The sequence below is a fragment of the Oratosquilla oratoria genome, chromosome 43 (genome assembly GCF_046742065.1).
Source record: "Oratosquilla oratoria isolate Oo_2021 chromosome 43, ASM4674206v1, whole genome shotgun sequence".
Taxonomy (NCBI): Eukaryota; Metazoa; Arthropoda; class Malacostraca; order Stomatopoda; family Squillidae; genus Oratosquilla; species Oratosquilla oratoria.
Genome location: NC_134819.1, coordinates 26,616,867 through 26,622,612, shown reverse-complemented (window position 1 = coordinate 26,622,612; position 5,746 = coordinate 26,616,867). Strand labels below are relative to the sequence as shown.

The 5,746-nt window shown below is 41.3% G+C and overlaps 1 protein-coding gene across 2 annotated transcripts in view; it reads left to right on the top strand.

Annotated features, from left to right (window-relative positions):
- The first annotated feature begins 340 nt into the window (after window positions 1–340).
- The window catches only part of LOC143021810 (uncharacterized), a 432,121-nt gene continuing 426,715 nt past the window's right edge, over window positions 341–5,746 (top strand). For both annotated transcript variants that reach the window (XM_076179548.1, XM_076179549.1), the window contains exon 1: window positions 341–652. The gene's annotated coding sequence lies outside the window, so the exon portion shown is untranslated. The remainder of the gene's footprint in view (window positions 653–5,746) is intronic.

Here is a 5,746-nt window from a genome sequence, read left to right as displayed (position 1 = left end):
AATAACCGTGTATTTAACGAATATATGTCATGTATGGAAAATGTTATATGGAAAGATATTTTGTTGTTATTTTAATTTGCAATTCAATGTAAAATTCATGACATTATGCCAGGAGAATTTTTCATCCGACTTGTTGGTAATGAAAGCACCTGATCGGTAGGAAAACTGACATGATAACTTACATAATTTATGGATTATGCAAATTCATAATGCAAGACAATTATGCAAAAGAAAATGAAAGAATGCAATAATATACAGTTTGTACATGACTGTACGACAGGTTTTCCTTCTGCGAGTTCGTTTGAAGCCCCAACTTGGATATGGACTAGTAGAGGTCTGTACGAGTGTAGAGGGTGGATATACGAAGGTCTTTTAAGTAATTTCCAAGTAAAGTTGCGTCGGATAAAAAGGTCGGAAGTGATTCAAGAAGCTTTCGAAGCCATATGGTTCAGAGTAGTTAGTGCAGAGCATCTGGTGCAATGTTATGTTTTAAATCGTCTGAAAAGGCTCATTGTAAAGCGGTGTTTTAAGATAGTGTATCAAGGAACCTGTTGCTAAGACATTGTTAACTATGCCCCTCATCAATCTTCCTACGGATGTAACGCCTTCAATTTAAGAGTAAACTATTTCCTGTTCATCAGCAACCATTAAGGTCAGTACAAATCCATGACAAGTATATTGTCGTAGAGTAAACGGCAGGGTTTTATTTGGTTAATGGTCGTATTACTATCAAACTGTTTTTTATGTTGGTGATTCGTAATGTAGACTTGAAAGTTAGTTACAAGAGAAGAAATCGACATCATGGTTTACTCTCTGTGCCAGAGTATTAACTGTTGTGCCCTGTGAGGATTATGGTCTCCAACTAAATTTAAAGTTGAGACTATAGTTTATCTAACATGATTGTGTTGTATGTTTTTATCTTTTAAATGGTCGGAATGATAGTAAATTTTAAAGTGATTTTTGATGTGCATGAGTGTCAGGTGTATTTCAACGATTTGCAGGTGTTTTAGTGGACGCACCTCGGGTGTTGATATTTGAAGGTGGATTTGATAAGTTCCCAGATTTTATAAATATATTTGATACAACGAAGAATATACTATAATATATTATTCTCATGGATCACAATAGATGAATTTGCTTGTAAGGTTAAACTAAATATATTAAAAGAAGCAAGTTTCTTTTTTCTTGTAATAGAAAACAAACTTGGTGTTGCAAACTTGTTTGTCCTAAGATGCATTTCTTCTGACCAACTAGTTCATTTGTTCAGTATAATTTAAACAATCATCTGAAGTTCACGAGGGCCAAGGCAATAGCGGCCGTTTAATTAACAACGTTTTATAAAATGCTGTATAGGTTTGTGTGTGTGTATATATATTATTGCTGCATTTCATTATTTTATTTAGTTTATTCGCTTTTTAATCCTTGAATTTTATTCAATAATCTTGTATCGATATACCAACAATATATGTATATATATATATATATATATATATATATATTTTTTTTTTTTTTTTTTTGGGGGGGGCGTTACAATATGCTTACGTGGGTCAGCCCACTTCATAAGCGAATTGCTATTCGTAGCTTGGCCTACCTGTTTGGGAGTGGAGTTTTGTTGTGCCGCATTTCAAATTATTTTATTCAACTATGGCACATACACCCGGGGGGAGGGGGGAGCTAGGCCCAAAACCTCGCTCAGTTTCCACAATCAGCTGGTCACGATCTGCCAGCCAATGGTATAAGAAACCGGACGAGTTCAGGAGAGAAAAACACTCGGTCCAGATATACGTAGATAATTTTGGAATGTCTGCTAAGAGGAGATTGTATGAAGGGGTGAGTGTGACGACAGCACTGTATGGAGCAGTTACATGTAACATAAGCGAGGAAGAGTTTAAATGTGTTTGAGATGAAATATATAAGGATTACTAGGCTGGATAGAGTGAGAGCGGGGGTGGAAAAGGAGTTGGGAGATGGGATGGTTGAGACACATGGAAAGAATGAATGAAACAAAGATTAGTATTAGAAATGTGGAAAACAGAGGTGGGTGGAGTGAACAGGAGGGGCGACCGAGAATGAATGGATGGATGGGGTAAAAGGGGCGCTTAGAAAGGAGCGAATGTCTGTTGAGGAAGGAAAGGAGGAGACATAAGATAGGGGTGAGTGGAGAATGGTTGTGCATGGATGATGATGCTGTGATGCATGGAAGGGAGTTGTTGGGGGATGAGGGAGTATTTGTGAATGGTATTTTGACACAGTCCGAAGGGATTTCTCCCCGTCTTCTCTTCCTGCATTAGGGTACAGAGAGGGGGGAGGGGTCGCCGATTAAATGAAGCTGCTTTGCTGTAGTTGTGCTGTGTGTTGCTGTATTGCTTTATATTGCAATGGGCGAGATGCAGGGATGACCCGTCATCCAGGAGGAGCCAAGAAAAGAGGGAGTGGAATTATGCCTTTTGAATTTGTCTACCTCCCTTGTCAGGGGGTAAAAGCCCACGGTGTGCGTGTGTGTGTGTGTATATATATATATATATATATATATATATATATATATATATATATATATATAGATATATATACTGGGAGACTAAATACCGACAGCAAGATTGAAAGGGACGTGGAGGACAGGTAAGCTCAAAGTAGAATTTGATTCTTGTTGGCGAATTTATTTGGCTAGATGAGATCATTGGTGAACGCAGGTAGCGAACTTGGAGTGCACGTTAAGAAACTGGCATTGAAACGAGTTTGTATAGTACTTCTCACGTTTGAATGAAATCACTTGGATGTAGCTAGAAGTAAATGTAAATTTGATTATTTACACTGGAGATAAATCGATACAGGTTGGGGGTTTATCTCAGTTGAATAAAACCGCCCGGCAGCAAGCGGTAAAACACGACTGGTCTTGCCGTGGATGATTGAAGTGATAAAGTTATCATTCTTGTAAAGAGTGCATGTAGTGACATGTTTTGTCATCTTTCATTGTTTACATGCCAATTTTACCTGAAATTATTATTTTCGGGCATGGAATAGAACAAACCATTTCACTGGCAGTGTGTTTACAGTTTGTAGTTGCCACGAGCTTCGGTACTAGGAAATCCGCTGCCTCATAACAATCGGCTACATTCCTCATGCCTCCCCCTAGATCTTCTGGGAATATTCTTGTTGAAATGGACCTTGTAATGGGCTTGGGTAAAGGGTCGGTCTCAAAGGAAAGGCGTGCTCTCTGTTGACGTAACGCCCTTTGCTGACCACGAGGAACCTGATTTTGGGGACTGTTTTCCTCTTGGCTTCCACAGGAATGGGTGGAACACTTTAGTGTTATCTGTATGTGATGTGGCCATCGTTGTCCACTAAGGGGGGATGGGTTAGAACAAGAATATTAGCATAGTCCGTTCGCTTTAATTTAGTGGAGTTATATGTCGAAATTGATTATCTGTGTATGTTTCAATGATGGTCAAAATGCATACATGGCCACGCGATGTACGACGTAACTCGTCGAAGCAGTGAACTGAAAATACTCTCTCCAACAGCAGCGTAGTGTAGCAAGTGGCCGCCAGGGGGTACAATCGCCCATAAACGTTGCGAATTCACACAATTGAGCCATTGTGATCCGTCTTGACCCTTGGAGTCCTCTCCATATGCTCGCGGGAACCCTTTCCCAGTGTATAGGTCGGAGTGTGTGCCTTCTCCATGTACAGTAGCAGACGCCTCTTTACGTCTATATTGAGTAGGGTGATGTCAGAGTAAAGGTCGAATACATGCAAATGTTCCACAGGTTATATGAAATCTAACTAGCCAGGATAAGAATTGTAAACCGTCTCCTTGAGTCAATAGGATCTACACATTCAAGACAGCGTAGAACAATCTTTATATTATCTATTATATATTTTTATTCACCCATTGTGATGCCCTGTAGCCGGTACAATCGGCCCTGTCAAAGGAAGGTCATAAGGTCCCCCCCCCCCCCAAAGCATTGAGAATAATTTCGGGCGATTGTCTTGTAGAAGGCGTTTGACTGATAGGGTGGGAGTCGCCGATTAAATGAGGCGGCCTTGCTGTGGATGTGCTGTGTCTTATTGCATTGCTTCTGAACCAGGCCTCTCTCTCTCTCTCTCTCTCTCTCTCTCTCTCTCTCTCTCTCTCTCTCTGTCTGTCTGTCTCTCTCACACACACACACACACACGTGCACAGGTGGTAGTGATTACGCCCACGGCACCCTGTGGAGTGTCTTGGAACTTGAGGAATTTGAAGGAGATAGAAAGGAAGAACCTGAGCGTGATTGAGGTGAACTGTTTAAGACGTATGGTGAGGGTTACGAGAATGGATAGAGTTGGGAATGTAGGGGTGAGGCAGCCAGCGCGGGGTGGAAGGAGAAGCAGATAGGTTGATCAAAGGGTACTGCAATTGTATGGGCATAGAAAGGGGCGAGGAAGTATTAAAAAAGTTTTTAAGGTAGAAGTGGATGGTGTGAATTTTGGGGCAATAAGAGGTGGATAGACTGGATGAAGGGATCATTGGATGTAGAAGGATGTCTGTCGGGCAAAGGAGGAGTGCAAAAGATAGGAGTGGTTTCAAATGGGGGAGGAATGACATGGACCAAAGGACCTTGGCTGCTTCGTAAACTTCTCGCGTGGGTCAGGTGGAGGTCGTTATGTCACGAATGGTGGGGGTCATTATGTCACGAATAGTGGGCGGATCATTATGTCACCCATGGTGGGGGTCGTTATGTTACGAAGTGGTGGAGTCATTGTCACGAATGGTGGGGGTCGTTATATCACGAAGTAGTGGGGGTCGTTCTGTCACGAAGTTGTGGGAGTCATTATGTCACGAAGTTGGGGGGGTAATTATGTCACGAAGTGGTTGGGGGTAATTATGTCACGAAGTTGTGGGAGTCATTATGTCACGAAGTTGGGGGGGTAATTATGTCACGAAGTGGTTGGGGGTAATTATGTCACGAAGTTGTGGGGGGTAATTATATCACGAAGTAGTGGGGGTCGTTCTGTCACGAAGTGGTGTGGAGGTGTTGGTTTTGATGTCTTTGATCCAGTGTGGTGGGAGACGGCGATGACCTTTTTATCCACAATGTGCTAATATGGGAGAGGCAAAGGTTTTTGGATTTGTGTAAGGTGGGGTTGTTTTGACTGCTAACCTCTTATAAGAAAGTGAACAATGACAGACAATCAAGGTAGATCAGTGGTTCCCAACCCCAGGGTCGCGAGGGTGTTTTTGAGGGTCGCCAGAGGGTCTTTTTTAACTTTTTTTTTTTCATTCAAGTTTCAAATGTATTTAAATTCATTGTGCTAGTAAATATAAACTGAACTATAAAAACGACGAAAGTTTATAAACATTATGCAAGTACGTAGAAATATAACATAAAATGGTTGAATTTATTATTACAATTAGGGTCGCGACTCCAAGCTAAGAGTGGATTTAGGGTCGCAGCCAAAAAAGGTTGGGAAACACTGAGGTAGATGAATTTCCCAAAACGACTGTGCCACCTGCCCCTTCATTCTGTATGTGTCTCTAAACAGTATTAAATTGTCCAGCCAAAAAACGATCAGCATCGCAGTAGGGTTAGGTTCTTTTTGTATCGTGTGGCATTTGGTGAAGGGGATTAGGCCTAGTGAAGGTGATCCATAGAAATGGTAGTCTTGGTTTAGGAAGAAATAGATTAATATGATTGACAGGGGACTGCCTGTAGTGGAATGAGAATGATCCAACAAACCTGTTTGCCCATAGGATCCTTGTGATCAGA